Below are 13694 nucleotides of genomic sequence, written 5' to 3'. Positions count from 1 at the left end.
CCCACAGGTTGAGAACCTCTGGACTAGCTGATAGACAGGTGCTAATCTGGATAAGGAGGAAGACGGTATCTCAGAAAAGGGAGAAAACCAAGCACAAAGCGGAGCAGGGCAGAGCAAGTTATTGGGAGGCTTGCCAAGTTGTCTAAATTATTGGATACAATAATGATGATTCAAAATTCAAACCCCCATCTAATTCACAATAAAAAATGTTTAAGTTGATGTTACTCAATTTTCAGTCTCATCTACTTTTGAATAATTAGGTATGTAGCCAATTCTCCAATATCTATGTCGTTCTTAAAAAAAATGTTCTAATCACAATGCAGGTGGCACATCATACCTAACAACCTTTTGATTTCAGCCACTGGAACATAAAACCTGGGTGATTAGTTGGATCATGAGAGGGAACATATAGGAGTTACCGCAACACTTTTCCTGTTAGGGACACTAATTCAGTATAGCATTGTCGATCACCTGAGTTAAAGCTCCTCTATCCAAAATCTGGTAAAATTGCCTTGTCTGCTGCCAAGTGCCTTTTCTGTCATAAATCCTAAGAAGAAAGGATTTGCTAAGCCAAGTTAACTTATTCTAAGTCCAGTCAAAATTATCACCAAAGAGCTTTATTTTACCATGGAGCTAGATAATTTTCTTATTAAGCATGTAATTTGAGATGGAATCATTTTAGATTTTTGAATAGAGTGTAAATTTTGCTTAAAAGAAAATACCTGTGGGATTTCTAGTAATTACATTTACTTCAAGAAAATTCAGTGTCCATATTATTTTCAATAAGAAATACCAACACCAGAAATATCAGATACATCCCTAGCCATATCTTCTCAACCTCCAAGACCTACCTAGCAAGATGAGATGTTAATATTTTGGATCAGGGTGAAATACAAGGAAGTCCATTGCCTTTACAATTAGTCTTAGTTGTAATTTTCAGACTATTTGATGTCATTAATTTGATGGATAGAGCTACAGGCTGGCTAGGGGAAGGGGAAAAAAGCTCTCTGCCCCTTATAGCCTCCGATTGCAGCTACTGATTTGGTGCTCTGAAGTTGGTGTTCTGATTTTAGACAAAATGTTTGTGCCACAGCTGCTCCTCCATTGTTGATTAAGAACAAAGTGCTTCCAAATCCTTTTAAAGATAGGCACACTCCTTCACAGCACACCTGGGTTCTCACGCAAATAGTTGGAACTCCTAAGTCCATAGATAAGGTGTCTGAACTCACATCTTTCCTGGGAGAGCTGGTAGCTTAGAACTGACCACCTTTCAGGTAAATGCTTTAAGCAGTATGCCTCCAGGGCTTAGTGCTACATGATTGGTAAACTCACTTTGATTGTGATGGGGATTTAGTTCATTATGTAGATCATATTTTTTTCTACTGGAGTCTAAATTCTATACGGAATGAATGAACCTGGGAAACCACCATCTACCTACTGCCATCAAGTCGATTGACTCATAGCCTCCCTCTAACATACAGTCATACTGCCCTTTGGGGTTTCCAAGAAGGGAGCCACAGTTTCATCTTTCTTCGCTGGAGCAGCTGGCGGGTTTGAACTGCTGACCTTGCAGTTATGAGACCAACACATCACCCACCACTAGGGCACCTTAATCTTTGAAAAGGCATGGGATATTCACATTTCTTTTTGTGTTATCCTGTCTTGACACCCACTGGGGTTTTTTATGCTTTACACATATTATCTCATTGAATTGTCTTTTTTTAATAGATGCTATTATCTTTCTTTGTTACAGACAAATATAGTCTAAAGTTAGTGTCTAGGAGACAAAATTCAAATGTGGCCTAATGTCAAACCCAGTATTGATAAGCCTTAATAGTGACGAGGATACAGAAGTCAATGCTTATTGTGTGAATGTAATCTGCTGTTATTGTACAGCCAAAGCGAAAAAACAATTTCACTGCCATCAAGTGGATTCCTACTAATAGGGATTGTACAAGACAGGATAGAACTGCCTCTGTGCAGTTTCTGAGACGGTTCCTCCTTGCACGTGTAGAAAGCTTCGTCTTTCTCTTACGGAGAGGGTGCTGGTTTTGAAGTGCAGGCCGACGTGTAGCCCACTCCCTATTCCACCGGGGAAGTTTCCCTAAACCATTTCACATGTATTTCTAAATAATAATAGAATATATATATTCATCCTGAATCATACATGTGAAATGGCTATAATGGCAAATGTTTTGTTACATATATTTTAGGAGAAAAAAGTTAAGAACATATGTTCAATATTATGTCTAAAGATATAATCATATTGGGGGCTCATATAGCTCTTATCACAATCCATACATCCATCCATTGTGTCAAGCACATTTGTGTATTTGTTGTCATCATCATTTTCTTTCTACTTGAGCCCTTGGTGTCAGCTCCTCATTTCCCCTCCCTCCCTGCCATTCTTCCCTCATGAACCCTTGATAACTTATCATTTTTTTTCATGTCTTATACTACCCGATGTCTCCTTCACCCATTTTTCTGTTGTCTGTCCCCCAGGGAGGAGGTTATATGTAGATCACTGATCGGTTTCCCATTTATCCCCACAGCTTCCTCTTACCCTCCTGGTTTGCTACTCTCATTATTGGTCCTGAGGGGTTTATCTGTCCTGGATTCCCTGTGTTTCCAACTCTTACCTTTACCTGTGTACATGCTCCGGTCTATCTGGATTTTAGGTAGAATTGTTAGGTAGGCTAGCGCAGGGTTGGGGAATGTCTGGTAACACATGCCCAGAGGGCCAAGCTACAGAAACAAAGGAGTGGCGCACTGCACATGCTCAGAGGTTCATGTTTCCTGCCGTAGGCATGGGTGGGCGCTTAACCTGGATTGGCCCACCTAGGCCAGGTGAATTCAATTCAGCCAATGGGGTTGATAAGGGGTCGTGCACCACGCCACCCTGTGGAATCCTTGAAAAGGCAGCTGCCCAGAGTCAAGACACACCTTTTCTGCGTGATGGTGAGAGCTTCCGCCAGGCTGTATGGTCGGGAGGAGTCCTGTGGGTGCCGTGTAAACCTGAAACTTCTTCTAACTCTCATAAAACTCACTTGGATCACGAACCAGGCTGCGGCGTGAATTCTTTCTCATGCGGAGCCAAGGACCAGGACCGAGAGATCTAACAGAATTGGGGTCGTGATTATGTATGTGTTTCATCTGTCCTATACTGTACCCTGACTCGTCTCTGTATTGTGACGGATGTCCAGTTGTCTACAGATTGGGTTTGGGTCTCCACTCTGCATTCCTCCTCATTCATATTGATATGTTTTGTTGTGGGTCTTTGATGGCTGATACTTAATCCCATCTGTGCTAGGTCATGAACTTTAGACCACTTAACCTGTTCTCCTCTCCTTTTTTTCCTGTAATCCAAGTCCACAGGTGTCAGTAGCCAGACTCAACCCTTCTCTTTATTACTGAATTCCTCCCACTTCCACTCAGTAAGTGGATCCAGATGGTCACCTAGCACGCATTTCAGCCTGCCCACAGGCTCGCTTTAATGTTCATTCCTAGAGGAGAGTTTTCTTCATGGTTCCAGATTTTTTCCAGCTACTGGCACAAACCTCGGGTTCAAAATTCCAAAATCCAGAGTTTCTTTTTTCACTTCAATCTGTCGCTCTTGCCCCCAGGCAAATCTCCTGGAATGCAAATGTCCTGATTACTCCAAAGCACTGGGTGGGGCTTATCTATTCAAACCTTTCTTTTCAGTACTGGCCTAAACTCATCTGAAGATCAAATTTTAATGGCTGAAAGCAAGTGGGCTGACAAGCTTTCTATTTTCATACTTCCCAATAAACATTTCTATAAATAATTGAGATAGTTTAATGTGCCAGCCTGGCCCATAAACACAAGTGAGATTAATTGAAGGGTGGAGAGATAAATGGCTCGCCTTTCTTGTCTCTTGCTCTTTGATCATTGGACCAGTGTACGGCTGCCTTGCTTGTTCTGTGCCTCAATTTACAGGCTACACTACCTGTGGGACGCCTAGCCAGTGGACTGTGTTGCTGTAATTGAGGTCCCTTTAAGCCTACACGATTGGAATGTACATCTCTGGAGCTGTGGACCGACAGTTGGTGACCTGGCTGATAGTTGGTGACCTGCCTTGCTGTTTGCTGCCTGTGCTGCGATAGCCTAGCTCTCTCTACAGAGGACTACCTGACGGCCCTCAAGACTTGAAGGAATGCTAGTGTCTCACAACTCTCTCACGGGAGTGAGTCACACTGAGCCATTTGTACTGCTTTATAATTTAACTGTTCATTTCTTGTATTATATATCAATCTATAACTTAACTGTTCATTTCTTGTGTTATATATCTTTATAAATAAATATACATATATAAAATTATCAGCAACCTGGTTTTATCTCTCTAGAGAACCCTGTCTAACACAATCATATTCAAATAAGAAATCAGCATATAAACAAAAATAGAATCAGATACTAAGTTAAATTCTTAAAACAGCCAAGTTCAATCCTTATCGAGTTTGTCTAAATCCTTAACTAAACTATTCTATTTATACAAAAATATAGTATTAGATCTCTGAGAGTATCAAACCAGATCCAGACTTTGTCAGGCATTCTGACCTTTCAGCCATTTTCCTTAAGCAGCATGGTTTCTGAGACATTCAAATGGTGATTTCTACCCCTGAACTCAAAATATACATTAACAACATTCATTTTTGTGTTTTTTTTAATCTTTTCATTGGGGCTCATAAGGCTCTTATCACAGTCTGTACATACGTCAATTGAGCAAAGCACCCTTATACATTCGTTGCACTCGTCACTCTCATAATTCACCTTCCACTTGGGTTCCTGGAATCAGCTCGGTTTCCCTTTTTTTCCCCCCATCCCCATCCCTCCCCGATCCCACCCCTGGTCCCTTGATAGTTTATAAATAATTATTATATCTTATATTACACTCCCCGGCGTCTCCCCTCACCCGCCTCCCCCTTGCCAATCTCCCAGAGAGGAGGTTACACATAGATCTCCGAGATCGGTTCTCCCTTTCTACATGCCTTTCCCTCCTGGTATCGCCACTCCCACCGCTGGTGTTGAGGGGTTCGTCTGTCCTAGATTCCCTGTGCCTCCAGATCCCCACTGCACTGCTGTACATCCTCTGGTATAACCAGGTCCGCAAGGCAAGGTAGAATTGGGGTCATGAATATTGGGAGGGGAGGAAGCGTTCAGGAACTAGAGGAAGGTTTTGAGTTTCATTGTTGCTACACTGAACCCTGAGTGGCCCATCTCCTCCTCACTACCCCTCTGGAAGGGGTGTCCAGCTGTCTACAGGTGGGCATTGGGTCCCCATCATGCACTCCCCCTCTTTCACGGTGATGTGATTCTCACCACCACCCTACCTTTGATGTTGGAGACCTGGTCTCCTCTGTCCTTCATGGTTACCTATGTTGGTGTGCTGCTTCCGTGTGGGCTCGGTTGCTTCTGGGCTAGATGGCCACTTGTTTGCTTTCAAGCCTTTAAGTCCCCAGACGCTATATCTCTCAGTAGCCAGGCACCATCCGCCTTCTTCACCACACTTGCTTATGCACACTTTCGTCTTCAGCCATTATGTGAGGAAGGTGATCACACAATGATTGTTTTTGTTCCTTTGTATCTGCTACATGGTCCATTCAACACCTTGTATTCGCTTAGGCCGTGTGCTTCTTCTCTGTGGGCTTTGTTGCTTCTGAGCTAGATGGCCGCTTATTTGCCTTCAAGCCTTTAAGACCCCAGACGCTATATCTTTTTTTGATAGCCGGGCACCATCAGCTTTCTTCACCACATTTGCTTACACACACAGCTGTCTTCAGTGATCATGTCGGGAAGATGGGTATCCTGCAATGGCTGCTTAGCAGGGCGAGGTGCTATTGTATTGGGGGATTATGCATGAGGAGGCCCCATGTCCATCTGCTACCCTACTACTGAACCTATAAATATATGCATACAAATCTATTGCCCCCATAATCATAAATATATTTACATATGTACATGTCTGTATTTAGGCTTCTCTGTATGCACTTTGCCTCCTACTCCTTTCCTCTATTTCCTTTCGCTTTCCTCCCGACCCATTACCATGTTTAGCCTTCATTCTGGATTCAGTAGTTCCTCTCAGATACCTTGCTCTTGGTCACTCCCTTCCAGTCCTCCCCTCCCCTCCCTCCTCTGGTTTTGAACCACTCGCTGTTCCCTTGTCCCTGTGTTGGGCGACACCTCCTCCCTTCCCCTACCTCCCATGCTCTCATGTCCCTCCAGGACCGTTGGTCCTGTTGTTTTCTTCTCTCGTTATTTGTCCAGCCTATCTTGTCTAGGTGGACCTGCTGACATAGTAATATGTGCATACAAATGGATATGACTTTGACCGCGCCCAAGTGGCCCATAAGAACATGGCTTTGACAGAAGCAACATCGACACGCTGATAAGCAGAAAAGCCACTGACATACAAAATTTACAAGGTAAAAAACAAAACAAATTAAAAAAAGACTAAACAAAAAGATAGCAAATATTAAAAGAAAAATTGCTAGTAGTTCAAGGTCCTTTCGTTGGCCTTTAGACCATCCTTTCTACTCCCTCGGGCTCCCTTTGCTCTGCTTCCTCTGCTGCTCCATTGCACGCCCCCAGTGTTTGCCTCGGTGTGGTGGGGTCAGCTCAGTCACCCATCCCCCATTGTGTCTCAGGTGCTGTCCCGTGTAGGGCCATGTGTTGGTGCAGGATGTCGCATCTTGTAGTGTGGTCAGCTGAATGGTCCTCTCTGTATGATGGGCCCTTCTAGCTGGTCTATCGACTTTGGGCTTGGTGGACCCAGGTGTACTCCACTACGTCCTTTCTCCTTCTTTTGTTTCAGCTTCCTTCTGGATGTGGTGTGGTGGGTCAGTTCTTTTCCCACTCCAGCATTTTTGTGTTTTTAAACAGGAATAACCAAAGCCTACACCAAACAAAATAATCAAAACTTTAACTTCCCATGTTCTTTCCAGAAAACAACCAAGTACACAGTGCGGATTTCTCTGACCTCTGGCTAGCCGAAGAAGAAAACCCACCCTGAGGGAGGTCACACAAGCATCTACTCTCCATCTTACGCTTTCTTTCTCCAGTCCCCCTCTCCCAAGGGACCATAATGTGTTACTCTGGGTAGACTAGAGAAACAAATCCACAGAAACTCATATGTATATAACAGAGTTTTATGAAAACGGTAAGTGTACACATTAAGAAAGCATCCCAACCCAGTCTAGTCCAAGCCAAGAAGTCCGACATGAGCCCATGTGTCTGACACCGATCTACAAAGTCCTGAAACTCACAAAACATGCAATAATGTTGACTGCAGGAGGAAAGCAGATTCAATGAGCATGTAAGCATCTCATCGCTGACAGGGGTCTCCACATGGCTGACAGGGGTCTCCACATGGCTTCTCCAGCATCCAGGACTGTGTCCGGGTAGGTCCATGTGACTTCTCCTCAATGATGTCTCACAGGAAGTAAGCCTTGCCAGCTGAGGCAAAGAACTAGTTAAGGCAGCTGCAACTAGTCTGACCATCAGAGGACCAGAGACCAGAGAACCAGAAAGGCAAGGCTCACCAAGCCTTTTATCACTCCGCCCTTGAATTAATCCCCCATGTGTTTCAGTCAGGTTGGCACAATAAACCTTAACCAGCACACCATCAACACTTCATAATCACACAGACTGGTGTGCTTTTTCCATGTGGACTTTGTTGCTTCTCAGCTAGATGGCTGCTTGTTTATCTTCAATACATTAAGACCCCCAGACGCTATATCTTTTGATAGCCGGGCACCTAGGACAATCTTAAAAACATTCATCCTAATTTGCAAGTGCAAGTACAAATTTATGTTAGAGGGAAACAGAAAACTTTTCTGGGCATGGGATGGGGTGGAGGAATAGGAATAAAGAAAAGGAGGATGAAGAGGAAGAGAAGATATTTTGTTGATTAATAAATGCCATAACCTGTACAAGATGAACACAAACATGCAGGAAGCATCATAGAGGTATGGCATTCGCGTCAGCGTGGAGGAAAGGTAAGGTGAGTAGACAGGCCACAGGCCGTGAGGAAGCACAGATTCAAGTGTTATCAAGCACAGAAGCTGGGGAGAGTGAGTTTCAAACCAGGTTTTTATGGCAAAAGGAGCACAAGGGAGGAGGAGACTGGGACCCATTGCGTTGCTGGTGAACTTCAGGTAAGAGTGACAAATCAGTGAATTTGGGATCTGGAAGATGGGACTTTGAAAGATGCTGCTGAGAGTTCTGGTGAAAGATTGTTCAACAGTTCAGGAGTTTAATGAGAAGGACAAAGTGGATAAATAAGACAAATGAATGATATGTGTGGTCGGGGGAGCAAAGAAAGATAGAATGGGGTCAATACAAAATATTAAAAGTACAGGTTTTTTTTAAAAAATCAGACCATCAAGCAAACATTTTCATCCAGCAACAACTATATTCAGAGCGCTAAAACTCTCTCTCTGAGAAAGCAATAGACTAATAATAGATATCACTTTTTAAATGTTTGCAAAGCAGATATTACACACTTTTCATTTTTTAAAATTTTAACAACACTTTGAGGCAAGGATCCTAGGCTGCAGAAGTTATCAAACTTGTCAATGACAATGAGGGTCCCCTAAACCCAGGTCTATCTAAGTTAATCATATGTACTGTTCTCCTCCCCTGCATCTTTCCTTTAATTTTTATAGGATTTCAATAAAATCTATATTGTCAGTTATAAAAAGAATATTCATTGTAGGAAAACTGGAAACCATTATTATGAATGTAAGAAGGATGTTTATCTTTTAAATTTATGTTGTTTTAAAATGGTAGAAGGAATGAATGAGTGAATTCTAAAATTGTTTGCTAAAGCGTGTATGAAATATCCTGTTCTTCTTGGACGCTCATCAAAAGGGTGAACACCTCTATCGTCCTGTGGGAAATTGCTAACGAAATTTCTGTTGAGGAAAAGAGAAGTTCTTTGCTGTTGTAATTTTACTTTCCCTAGGATCATCGGGCTTCTTCTACTCTGTGAGGAGACGCCTATCACACACTAACGTCTTTTCTTCCTTTTCTCTTGGAATGTCTGTTTTTTCTTGATTCATACAATTATATTAAGAATATTAACTTCATTACTCACAGCAAACATTTCTTCTACTGTCTATGGTTTGGTTTGTAGTACCTCTTATTTTGTTGCTGGGACCTTTTGTTCTTAGTGTTTTGGCAAGTACCTTTTCATTCTGATGTAATGAAATCGATTCAACTTTTGCTTTATGCTCTCTCCAACTTCGCTGTTTCTTCCACCTCAAAATTGCTTGTATTCACATGAACTGGAATTTGAAGGAGGCAAGGAACCTGGGAAGGTCCCGGGACAGCTCCAATGATGACTATTTGAGAGACTGATGATTCAAATTGATCCCAACTTGCCATGAAAGAAAGTTCCGGCAGTCTGCTTTTACAAAGATTATAGTCAAGAAAATCAATGGAGCAGTTATATCAGGAATATATAGGGTTGCCATATATTGGAATCAACTCTGTGCTAATAGGTTTGGTTTGGGTTTGGAAGGGACCTGGGTTGACTGAGGAAGAGGGAAAGGATCTGGGTCATCAGGGCAGATGAGGTGAAGGGATGACTAGCCAGAGGCAGGGATGAGGCCCAGAGATTAAACAGAAATTGGATTATATCAGTTTATGGAAGGCAGACAGGGAGAGGAAACAAGATCGAGTTGGGAAGCATGCAGGCTGAGCTGTGGAGCTTGTTATTAATTTGTGAGAGAAATAGAGATTCATACTACCTCCTCCCCCAGGGGAATCCCAGGTGGGAAAGGTCACTTGATATTTAAGGATACTTTTGCTAGAAGTTGCCCAAACGCAGGCAGCACGAAGAGTAAGGCCGCTGTTTCTGCTATCTAGGATACAGGTGAAGACACTTGGCATTAGCAGTGCTGGCTGGAGAAGCGGAAGGGGAGAGGCAGGTCCAAGCACTGTTTCTGTAGGGAAAACAAAACACAAGAGAAAGGCAGCAACAAGCACAAACCCAGGGCTTTGTGTGTTAATATGCTAGAACTGGGATCGGCAACCTGCGCCTCTCACACCACATGTGACTTTTTCAATTTGTACATGAAGCTTTGAAGTAAAATTGAAAATAGAAATAAAGCTATCCTAGCTTCGTTTATAAAAATGCTAAAGGCTATTAATATTCAGATAATGATTTCGTTTGCTTATTTGCATGTCTACAGCTCTCAAGTGATTTCTAAATTGTTGTGAGGGACACAGTTGGCTGTCTGCTCCCCAAAGTTTACCAACCCTGCTCTAGAAGGGACCCAAGAGAAAAGGTGGAAGTGCCGAGTCACTGGAGTCTGATGTGTGGAGAAGGTTCCTGGGCTTCAGCGACAGCAGCAGGGATTTGGAAGAATGAATTCACTTGGGGAGCAGTGCAGAAGGGAGACCTTCTTCGTTGATCATTGCGATCAGTTTCCCCTTTCTCCCCCCACCTTCCCTCTACCCTCATGGTATTGCTTCTCTCATTATTGGTCCTGAGGGGTTTATCTGTCCTGGATTCTGTGTGTCGAGAGCTCTTAGCTGTACCAGTGTACATGCTCCGGTCTACCCAGATTTGTAACAGAACGGAGGTCATGATAGTGTGAGGGGTTGGGGGGGGGGGGAAGCAGTAAAGCATTAGAGGGATGTTGTGTGTTTCGTCAGTTATACTGTACCCTGGCTGGCTCATCCCTTTCTTGTGACCCTTCTGTGAGGGGATGTCCAATTGTCTACAGATGGGCTTTTGGTATCCAATCTGATCCCCCTCGTTCTCATCAAAATGATTGTTTATTTTGGGTCTTCTGATGCCTGATACCTGATGCCTGATACCTGATCCGATCGACACCTCACACCTCGTGATCACACAGGCTGGTGTGCTTCATCTATGTGGGCTTTGTTGCTTCCCTGCTAGATGGCTGCTTGTTTAACTTCAAGACTTTAAGACCCCAGATGCTATGTCTTCTAATAGCTGGGCACCATGAGCTTTCCTCACCACATTTGCCTATGCACCCAATTTTTCTTCAACGATCCTGTTGGGAAGGTGAGCATCACTAATGCCAGGTTAGTAAAACAAAGTGTTCTTGTGTTGAGAGAGGACTTGAGTAGAGACCCAATAGGATAAGATCTTGTAAGAGGTGTTGTCACATAAAATAGTGGACACCCAGTTAAAGTTCAATTTCAGATTAACAGTGAATAGATTTTTAAAGTATCACCCAAAGGTTTCATGGGAAACACATCCTAAAAAAATCATCTGTTCTTCCTCCAAAATTGAACTGGGTGTCCTGTTCATTTATTTGCTAAATGTGGGAAATAAATCCATAAGACCTTAGAGTTGTTGGCTTTATCATCTTATAGTTGGGGTTATAATCCCTGAGAGCATTACTAAAAGGATTAAATAAGGAACTATTTGCAAAATGGTTTTAGTGAGTGCCCGGCACATAGTAAGTGCTATACCTAATGAAACCCACTGCCATTTAGTAGATTCTGACTCATAGCAACCCCACAGAGGATTTCTGAGGCTATGAATCTCTACAGGAGCAGATAACTTCCTCTTTCTTCCAAGGAGCAGCTAGTGGGATTGAACTACTGACCTTGGGGTTAGTAGTGCAATGCTTACCTCACTGGGTCACCACATCTCCTTAGTTAGTGCTGTATACCCCCGAGCCCCTCCCCCCCCCAAAAAAACTAAACCCACCAAACTCACTGCCATAGAGTCAAGTTAAACTTTCAGTGACCCTATAGGACAGGATGGAGCTGCCCCTGTGGATTTCTAAGACTGTAGCTCTTTACTGGAATAGAAAGCCTAATTTTTCTTTCTTGGAGTAGTTGGTGATTTCCAACATCTGACCTTGAGGTTGGCAGACCACCATGTAACGACTATGCCACCATGGCTCAACAGTGTGTAAGCGCTGTCACTCATTGCCATCAAGTCTAACAACTGCCCTTCCACATCGCAGCCCAACACGTAAACACCATGGCCCCAGGGCTCCCAGTCAGTGGTATAGCTTGCTGAATTAACTTTGATTCTTTTCCGTGGGAATGTGGATATTGTAGGGATATCAGTTTTTCATCTTAAAATTGGGTTATAAAAGCCCCTGGGAGAAGGTTCCGGAAGACCTCAAGAGTGACAGTTTGTGCTAGTGGTTGGAGGCAGTTGAGAAGTGGAAAACAAAACAGGAACACCTACTTCCCAGGGAAGTTAAGATGCAAATGAGGCAAGAAAAAAGAGATGATAAGTGCATGTGTACACGAATTAATCAATTTGTAGCTTTCAAGCACCTGCTTTGTCTTCTGCACTATATTGGTATTTGGGGGGCTTCATTCTAGGAACTTACATTGAGTTTATGTTAATTCTCATAGTTAATTATTCAACAAGCATGTCTTTTTTTTTAGGCATGTCTTAAGAATATACTCCTTACTGGGTTCAGGCTTAGCACTAAATTCTCAGGTGAATAAGACTCTATGGGAGTTCATAAATTGGGAAAACCAGACTAATAATTAAGGTGGGGGGAAGCATTTGGAGACCATTTCAAGAAGGCATGTAATTGAGAACCAAGCTGTGGCTTTTAAAAGCAACAGGATGAGCTAGAAAGAGTCGCTTCCTGTATGTGCATGGCTTTATTTTGCTTCAAGAAGCAGCTGTAATTCAAAGTAGTGGTCAGTTGAGGAGCACACATTAATTAAGCATCAGGGCTCTGAGCCAAGCCTTGAATCATGTCAACGCTCTTTTCATAGCACGATACTGCTATAAGAAAGATGTCCTGCTCCTTATTTGCTTTGACATGGAGATGGAAAAAAAAAATCTGACCTCACGGGGAATAGCCTCTGAAAAAGGTAGTGCTAAACAAAAGCATTCTTCCTCCAGCCTCCTGTCAGGAAAGGTTCCATGGTCCTGGAACCTGTAGGAGAGGGATTAGTGAGATAAGGGGGCGTTTCTGGTCAGCATGAGTGAAGGCGAAAAATTCCTTGACGACCTGGCACTGCTTGTTTCAGAGACCTGCTTGATGCCCACTGTTGCCCTCCAATGCCAGTGGCCCAGCATCTAAAACAAGCCTGGCCGTAAAGCCATGAGATTCTGTTGTCCATCAGGTGGGAAATCCGGCACCTTGGAATGTCCCATCTTCTTTCTTAAACAATGACTGCTACAGGGCCAGAGATAAAAGTAGACCTTGGACTCACTATTCCCACTGCCTTAGATTGGATGCCGACCCATAACAACTCTATGGAGGTTTTCCAGAATCTCCCGGGCTGTACATCTTTGCTAGAGTAGACATCTTCCTACTAAGGAGTATCTGGTGGTTTTGATCTGGTTGGGAGCCCTATCTGTAACTCAACACTACCAGGGTTCCTTTTGACTAGCAAATGTCTGTGAAAGATGCCCTGGTGGTGATCTGTGTTTGGCTTTGGTCTGCTAACCGCGAGGTCAGGAGATCAAGCTGACCAGGGTGAAAAATGTCTGCTCCATTAAAGGTTTACAGTCTTGGAAACCCTCTCTAGGATCACTATGGGTTGGAATCAGTTCAGTGGCTATGGGTTTAGTTTCTATGTTTGTTTGTGTTTTGAGTTGTGTTTGTAAGATATATATATATATATATATATATATTCCATTATCTTTTAATTCCACTTTATATGACTTTTTGAAGCTGCTATATATCTATAATGTAAAGGCAAGTCAAACTATT

This window comes from Tenrec ecaudatus, chromosome 4 (genome assembly GCF_050624435.1).
Source record: "Tenrec ecaudatus isolate mTenEca1 chromosome 4, mTenEca1.hap1, whole genome shotgun sequence".
In the NCBI taxonomy this organism is placed as follows: Eukaryota; Metazoa; Chordata; class Mammalia; order Afrosoricida; family Tenrecidae; genus Tenrec; species Tenrec ecaudatus.
Note: the sequence above shows the minus strand (reverse complement) of the source record.